The sequence below is a fragment of the Idiotropiscis lumnitzeri genome, unplaced genomic scaffold, assembly GCF_059441095.1.
Source record: "Idiotropiscis lumnitzeri isolate Australia: NSW breed Sydney's pygmy pipehorse unplaced genomic scaffold, RoL_Ilum_1.0 HiC_scaffold_32, whole genome shotgun sequence".
In the NCBI taxonomy this organism is placed as follows: Eukaryota; Metazoa; Chordata; class Actinopteri; order Syngnathiformes; family Syngnathidae; genus Idiotropiscis; species Idiotropiscis lumnitzeri.
The window spans coordinates 2,097,771-2,106,726 of record NW_028283570.1 but is presented as its reverse complement, the minus strand read 5'-3'; the positions used below and the strand labels follow the sequence as shown (position 1 = coordinate 2,106,726).

The window sequence follows — 8,956 nt, the reverse complement described above, 5'->3', positions numbered from 1 at the left end:
ATGTGGGCCTACAACACTGGCCTAGCAAACATGTGCTCCTACATCGACATAATTGACGAGCTCCAGTTAAGCATTGAATAATTATAAAACGTCATGGTGCTTTTACTCATTTAAAGAACTAAACCGACGCGTATTTTCATCCGGTGGTCAGGTTTGCATTGAATGTGAGCACGAGGGACGCTAGCTTGTTGCGTTAGCTTTGCGGAGCTAACAGCTTGCACTTTTGTTATAGAACAACAGAATGCAAGTACCATGATAATTTCTGTCATTAATTTTTGTGTAAGACACGATGTTCACTGGTTAATTACATGATTCTTAAAGCAAAGGTTACTGTGAATGCAATTTTGGTAAGATTTTTGTAGTCACACTGCATAAATCTGTCTGTCTGTTGTTTAAACTTCAATATAAACTATTATGGTTGAAATCATTAATTGGGATGGAGGGATTGATATTTTTTTAATTTATAATTTATTTTTCTTACACTGATATTGTTAAAACTCCATTTAGCCTATAGTATTAATAATTCTCAACACAAAACTGTCTTTTTTCTTTATAGAATAAACAATGCCTTCCCTGAGATGCAGGAAGTCCCCAAAGCAGGATACTATTGAACATGCAGTCAAGGGTCTGGACAAGACTGCAGAGTTAGAAGCGAAGTATATAAACTCATTTAAAGGTATGATGTTAACGCTTTTGCTAAGATATATTATTGTTTTCTGATAACCAAGCTGACATCGTTTTTTAAGTGGTTATTTTACATTAAGAGTGTCTTGACCTTTTCTTTTGTCAGTTTCAAGTTATTTCAGTGAGCGTGAAACCTGATGGTAGGAGTTCTATCTAAATTAAGGCTGTACTTGATGACGCCCTCCGGCATTTTTATACCACAATAGACCAGTGAACAAGTCCGATATTGATAGTCTAGTGTAAAGCACGTTATACGTCACAGAGATCACGTGACGCGATCCAATATGACTGTGTATACAGTGTATGTCATTGTTATGAAACTAAATAATCTTAAAGTTTTTTTTTTACGTAACCAGGTGCCATTGACATTTGTACTTTCAGTCCTAATACATACTGGCTAATGCAATGCTGGAAAATGAATTTTGGCTGGTCTGTTCCTTTAAAATCATAAAGAAGGGCTCTGCTCTATCCCTCACAAGAAGCAATGTTTCAAACCACCCTACATTAGTATAGTGGCCCAAATGAATATGATGACTCCTTATTTGTGTGCTTAAAAATATGACGAAGCTATCTTGATTTCCCTGTTAACTAGGTCGAGGAGTATTTACCAAGGCCCCTTTCAGGAAAGACGACTTTATTCTTTATTATGGAGTACAGAGGAAAATTGATAGATTCTGATAAATCTCAACGCAGGAAGATGGATGGAAGAGGCACTGTCTTTTTGTTTGACTTCCGCCGGCAAGAAAAAACTTGGAGGTGAGGCAAAGATTGAGATGTTATCTTATTTTTGTTTTTATTTAAAAAAATAAACACATACTCATCCCATAAGTGTTTGGGGAAAAATCATTCTCTAAGCAAAAATGTATACCGTATTTTCGCACCCAAAAGACGCGCCGTGTCAAAGGGCGCAACACCTGTTGAGGCCGCTATTTCTGTCTTTGTAACATATACTGGACGCACCGCCTGACAAGACGATAGCACAGCTGCTGTTAGCATAGCATGAACTTGGCAGAGCTGCCCACACTGACACAGCCGATAGCAGCCTACTATGCCCCAATAACATGAGCAATCACCCCATTGTTGCAGCAGACGCCAAGTCTCTATTGACAATAGCTGACAATGGCTCAGGCCAATATTAGGTGCATTGGCAATAGCCTACAAAGCAACGTCAGGGGAGGGACTTGGCTGCTCACCACACTCCTTAGAGTCACGGTTTCAAAAAAAAATAAAAAACTCATCATACAAGCAAACAATGAAACATAGAAATAAGATTAACACAAACATGTATCTCTCATGCCATCAATATACCCAAAAAAAATGAAAATAATACAAAAGCCACTCAGCCTTAGCTAATTCAAGCAATGCATTCTGGGAGCAGAGACCCACAATCCCATAGCTGTTTAGAGAGATTTGCATGGCTGTTTAAAGAGATGTGCTGTTATGCTTTGGACTTTTTGTCTGTTGTCTAAACCTGGGACGTTTCTTGCTTGCAATAACATAAATGATAAGACAGACTAAAACATTGTGGACAGCTGCCCTTTGTCCAGCTTTTTCCAACACCATCACCCAAACATTATAGTCAGATGGTGTATTTGTCACGGTCGATTGTAAGCATGGACAACTCACTCTTTGCCCAGCAGGGTGTGCTAACATGCACTTCCAACAGCTCGTTGATGACAAGGGCTGATGGACGTGAGTGGTACTTTGTCCATTTAATGGACGCATCGACTGACAGGGCGCTTTGTTTGCTTATGACTGCGAAAATACGGTAATTACTTTTATTCATGCGTTGAATCTGTACAAATGAAAATATAGACCATGAAGTCTCAAAGACAAGCTGTTAATAGGGTCTGATTCCAATAGAAATTTCTTGTATGATTTGATTTAGAAGATTTAAAAATTGTGGATTTCCTATTTTTATGTTTTGTGTACACAAGATTGTCTCAAAGATTAATTTCTGACATTGATTGAATAATTGTTTTTTTTTTTTTTAAATCTATTTTAAGTGTTGATGCCGCTCAAGAAGATGGCAGTCTGGGAAGACTGGTTAATGATGACCACATGCACCCCAACTGTAAAATGAAGAAGAAGACAACAGAGGACAGACCACACCTCTGTCTGTTTGCGCTCCGAGACATTGATGTTGGCGAAGAAATAACTTAAGACTATGGACCAGCTGGCCTTGGAGAACACAGGTTTGTAAGATGCATCTTTAAGTACAATAACAGAGCCCACTTGTGGTGTTCTGGTGATGTAGTTTCCAATTAGTTTGGCAATCTAATAAATGTATGTTGAGGTTTCTATGGAAGTTGAACATGCTGACTGACTGGGGGAGTTCTCCATTGTCCACTATCTGTAATTCAAATTTGTGGGTCTGAGTCAAAGTTTGGCTCTTCAGGAACAACGAACTGGTCAGGGAGTGACAGTATTACAAAGTTCTGCGTTACTCTTTTCTGGGCGGTGGCCCTGTTAGGCCATCATATGCCATATAGCAAATATCCCCATTGTGGGACTAATTAAGGACATCTTTATGTTGTGGTTTCCCTACCAGAACCAGCACCAACCCTGTATATTCATGATATAAAACACTGTTTCAATTTGATATTTAGCCTTTCTATACTGTAAAAATAGAAGACCCCAGGCTTTCCTGCGCCCCCTTGCCCAATTGGTGGTGTTCAGGAGACAACCTGGGACTGAAATATCAGTCACAACCAGTGTTGTTTTCGTCACTGATGACTATGACGAAAATACTTCGTTAACGCCCCTTTTTTAATGACGATGACAAGCTAAACGAGGTTCTTTTATGACGAAAACATGACGTGATGTACATGAATTTTTTTCGTTGACGAGACAAAATTGTTAGCATGTGGTTCATAAATTATTTTATGTTGCTTTTAGTGAAATAAAGCCACAACAGTTGCCCAACAAAATGTTTTGCTTCTCTGCTTATTTTGGAGCAGTGAGCATTGATTCCACTGTTGCCACTTTTTTCTGTTTGTAATGAAGAATCCTTTGTAGTCCATCCAAAAGTCTTTGTTATTGGGTGGAAACCTTGAATGCCTTGTTTTAACTCAAATGGACTTAAACCCATCCATCCATCCATCCGTTATCTGTACCGCTTCTCCTCACTAGGGTCGCGGGGAGTGTTGGAGCCGATCCCAGCTGTCTTCGGCAGTAGGCGAGGTACACCCTTGAATTGGTGTCCAGCCAATCGCAGGGCATACATAGACGAACAACCATCCACGCTCACACTCATGCCTAGGGGCAATTAGAGTGTCCAAGCAACTTGCCATGCATGTTTTAAGAATATGGGAGGAAACCGAATTACCCAGAGGAAACCCATGCAGGAAGGCCGGAGCCAGAATCGTACCTACGACCTCAATATTGTGAGGCCATCCTGCTAACCAGTTGGGCCACCGTGCCGCTTGGACTAAAACCTTTGTGAATAAATTGACGAAAACTAGGGTAAAACTTTTTTTGCGTTTCCGTCGATTAAAACTGGACTAAAACCCTTTTTTTAGTTTTCGTTGACTAAAACTGGACTAAAACTATAACGAATTGGGATGACTAAATGTGATGTAAACAAATCAGCACTTTGTCCAAATGACTTGGACAAAATCTAAAATGCCTGCCAAAAACAACACTGGTCACAACACGCGTCTACAGAAGATTAATTGGCATGGGCGAAATTAATTAGTTTTATTTCATTCATGAGCTTATGTTTTGTTTTGGGTGGCTAAGGCTTAAAATGTGTAAAAATCTAATCCAACCTCAAATATAATTAATTCAATAAATTTATGATGCTACTAAAACATCGAAGCAGCCTCCTCCAGGCTTTACAGACTCAGAAATGGAGGTATGCGTATCGTGTACTCATCCTGTCGTGTCTCGAGATGTTAAAATTGCAGTTAGATAGACGTGTGCTGATTAGACAAGACTTCTAATATATCTGGTGTCACAGGATATTTGTCAGTGAATGTGTATGTCTGGTTTGAGGCTCACTCAGCTTTTTCTTGTGTTGTGGGGTCCAGTTGAGTTGAATTGCGTGTCAGGTATGTTGGCCATCTGACACCCAACTGTCAGGTTTGTGTTTGTGGGGACCCCGTAGAGCCATTTTTATTGTTGACATAAATCATAGCTAATCATCTTTTCCTTCATTATCATATGAAATACAGTTAGGAGTTGTATGTGCCTTTACTATGTTATAATCTTAGAACCTACCAGCCACTACAGGTGTCCGACAAGAAGACTTTTGGCTGTCCTGTGCTCCATTGCGCCCCTGGTGGCGTTCAAAAGACAACCTGTGACTGAAATATCAGTCACAACATATCTCTACTGAAGATTAATTGTCATGCGCTAAAGTAATTGGTTTTGTTTCATTCGTGAACTTGTTAGTTTTTGTTTTGGGTGGCCAAAGCCTAAAATGTGTAAAATTCTGATCCATTTTCTTTTTTTAATTCATTAAATTAATATTCAACTTGTTCATTAGGATGGAGGACAACCGACAATGACTGAATCGGCTGAGGTTGATGCCACCAGAACATCGAAGCAGCCTTCTCAAGTTTTGACAGACTCTGAAAAGGAGGTATGCGTATCATGTGGTCATCCTGTCGTGTCTTGAGATGTTAAAATTACAGTTAGATAGACCTGTGCTGGTTGGACAAGTTTTCTAATATATCTGGACATAAATCGTAGCTAATAATATTTTCCCTCATCATCATATGATATACAGTTATGCCTAGTATATGTCTTTACTATGTTACAATCTAAGAACCTACCAGCCACTACAGTTCTCTCATTGGGAGACTTAAGCTTTCGTCAGGTTGTCGACTGCTGCATTGCCCTCTTATTGGCTTTAAGTACACAACCTGTAACTGAATTATCTGTCAGAACAGAACCTATGTGTCTACAGCAGGTGATTTGGCATGTGGATTCTTCAGATTTTTAGAAAATAGGTAAAATTGTGATCAAAAGTTTAAAATGTCTAAAATTCTGGTATAGTTTGCAATAGTATATCTATTAAATCATTTCAAAACTTCTTAACAAGGATGGAGAACATTGGCTGTGACCGAATTGGTTGAGGTTTAGATTACCAGGACCATTGAGCAGCCTCCTCGGGATCTACAAATTTAGGAATGAAGATATGCATCCCATGTTACAATCCTGTTATGGCCCGAGGTTTTGAAGTTGCAGTTACATATTGGGCTGGGCGATATGGCTGATAAGTACATAGCGATATAAGTATTTCATATGGGTCCATCGATACACATTGAATTCTTTTTTTATATTATTTTATTTATTATCGTTTTTATTTTCCAATATTTTCACTGCCCTGTTAAAAAAACATTTAATGTAGTTTTCCTCCCGGGAGCTTTTTGTTACGGTCAATTAATTTTGTTATTACATTATTTTGTCATATCATTCATCAATATTTTAGTTTTTTTTTTTTTTTCAAATAGAATTAAGACCTTTTTCTGTGCAGATTCCTCTGGGGATTAAGTATTTAATGGGTTCTCAATTTTCTCTTGGACTCTGATGCAACCCAGTCTCCTCCCTTGGACAAAAAATATGGGCTGAATCTTCCTTGGAATAACGACACAGATTCTGACGAATCATTGTCAAATCCTGCCCCTGAACTTTGCGCCTCAGACCCAGACCATATTACTATCCCAAGGCTCAGGAGGACCAAAAGTATACAGGTAAACAACCCATATAGATTTCAGGGAATCTTACAAGCAAATTGCATATATTTTATTGGTCTCCTGCCTTCTATCCTTTATATTTCGTTGTTGTTGTTTTTTAGATTAAAAAAACAGGCTGACTTTGGAATGGATAAGCATTATTACTCCAACTCAGATGACAGTGGAGATGAATATATTCCGGATACAAGTGAGGCCTCTGATTCAGACGGAAGTGAATCTTTGAAAATTGTGGACCCTCTCTTGAAGTCTAAGAATGCCTTCAGAGATTTTTCTCCCACACCACGAATCTCAAAAGCCACCTCAACGCAGGTTGTTAATCAAGGGCGTTCACCCGTTCGGAGGAGTAGCAGCACTGGTGTGATTCTTGAATTCTATGGCTCTTCAAATATTTGTGCAGTTTAACACAAATCATCCAAAATAGAATTCAAGCACATCTGTGACAGAAATTCAAATTCAGAAGTCAAACAGAGAGAACAAAAAAAAAAATCTAATGCTGCGCTTCTTCCGAAGACATATACTGTAAACATTAAATGTATGTTAGGACAATCTTGAAAAAAGTATTAGAACACCCTTTACTTTTATTTCTTGTTAATTTTATTAACCAAAATATGTCCATTTTTATTACAGATTAATGAATACAAAATTAAAACTCTAATCAGCTACTTTTTAATCGTTATATTTGTATAAACAAATGTTATACATCTGTGTGTTAACTTATACAAGAAATGACGGAAAAGCAAGGGTGGTTTAGTATTTTTTTATCGTATATAGTCTGTATAATATCTTTAACCTATGCTGATGCTGTTTAATACTGATTTAAATAATAATAATAATGTCATAATCTGTTGGTTTTACATGAACAAAACCTTTCAAGCACTTTTTAAAATTCTAAATACTACCTCTTGTCAGTAAGTTGGTTCACAGCACTGCCTTGGAGTGAAAGTGTGTAGTGCTGAGACAGTCGGTATGTGCTGAGTCGTCTGACGTTTGTGTGACTGGTACCCAGGAAGGTAGCAAAACCAGGCAGTGTGTATGTCGTACCCAGGAAGGCAGAGAAACCAAGCAATATGTATGTGGTACCCACGAAGGCAGAGAAACTAAGCAGTGTGTATGTGGTACCCGGGAAGGTAGCAAAACCAGGGAGTGTGCATAGATACAGACCCCAAAAGTGATTAAAACCAAATAAAGTCCCCAGAAGATCATCTGTAGTCAGGTGAAGGACCCTGTACTTTGTTCAACTCATTTACTCCCTTAGACGTACAAAGACGTCTTTTAATGCAATGGCGCCCTCTACCAAAGACGTATAAGTACGTTTCCTGTCTTTTTTACGTCATAGTGTACATAAGGGTCTGATGCAACCTCTGACTGAGAATCAGCCTTGTCCGCATTGTGAATCATGTAAAAATCACCCAGCAGGGGGCAGAGGTGCAAAAGATCCGCCTTGAATCTGCGCCAGAGGTACAAATGGGGGGCGGGATCCTGGGGTAGACTTATAAGTGTGGAGAGCAGCGTGGGTAGCAGCAGCATCGGCAGCACTAGCAGCAGTCGCATTAGTAGCGTTAGCAATGAAATCCTCCAAGCAAATGACGATCGAGGAATGCGTTTTTGTAAAAAAAAGCTTCCTAAAAGCATCAAGGCGATGGAGACGCTTTGGTTGAGAGGATGACGCTTCGTCATCGTCACAACAAACAGGCGTCTAAAGAGGGTGCGCGTGCCTTGCGGCCTGCATCGCCTGCCTTCGGACAATAGCCAAAGCAGCTGAGAGTCCTCACCAGATCCCCCCGAACGAGGAGGTAAGCGCTCGCAAGTTACCATTGAACATGTGGTTTTACCCCTCATGCTTTTATTGTACATATCATGCATCTTGCGGGCAGAAAATGTCGCATAAATGTGCAGTTAGACGCGAGCGTATCTCCTCCCCGACGAGGAAACAACAATACTGAATGGTGTGGTAATCATGCATACTTTCTAAAATTCACAGATTGTGCATCCCGCGGCAAGAAAGTTCCTCCTCGTCTTGTTGGTGTAAAGAAAGGTAAATTATAATATGAAACTTCACACGCCAGCAATAAAATGCAGCAATAAATATATATTTCCAATTGTTTATATTTCTGTAATTTACAGGTTGTGCATCAGGAAGCAGTGGTTCCGGATGGCGTCACACTGGATGGCAACCGAGGAAAATCGACTTTACAGCAACCCCTGGACCACTGAATGCCGCTGCCCATTTGGAGTCTGAGGAGCCAGCTGATTTCCTGCAGCTGTTTCTCACGGATGAGCTTCTGCAGCACATCGCGGATGCCAGCAATCACTTCCCAGACAATTATTTTCACACAAACCCCAGTGGACAAACACAAGCTCGCCTATTTTCCACGGACCAGCAAAGCCAGACCACAACGAAAGTGTCGGGTCTGTTTGCGCAAAGGCAAACGGAGTGAAACAAGAATGTGGTGTGAACTATGTTGTGTGCCCTTGCATCAAGGCAACTGTTTTATTTTATATCACACAAAAAAAAAGTATGTATGACACTGATGTATTTCATTTTTGTACATAGTTCAACAGTTCAGTCG

The 8,956-nt window shown here is 39.6% G+C and overlaps 1 long non-coding RNA gene across 1 annotated transcript; it reads left to right on the top strand.

Annotated features, from left to right (window-relative positions):
• Positions 1-5,174: 5,174 nt before the first annotated feature.
• Positions 5,175-7,284, top strand: LOC148315943 (uncharacterized). Its single transcript, XR_015840505.1, has 3 exons — positions 5,175-5,269; positions 6,231-6,383; positions 6,488-7,284. It is a non-coding gene; the product is annotated as an uncharacterized LOC148315943 (long non-coding RNA).
• The last annotated feature ends 1,672 nt before the right edge of the window (positions 7,285-8,956 follow it).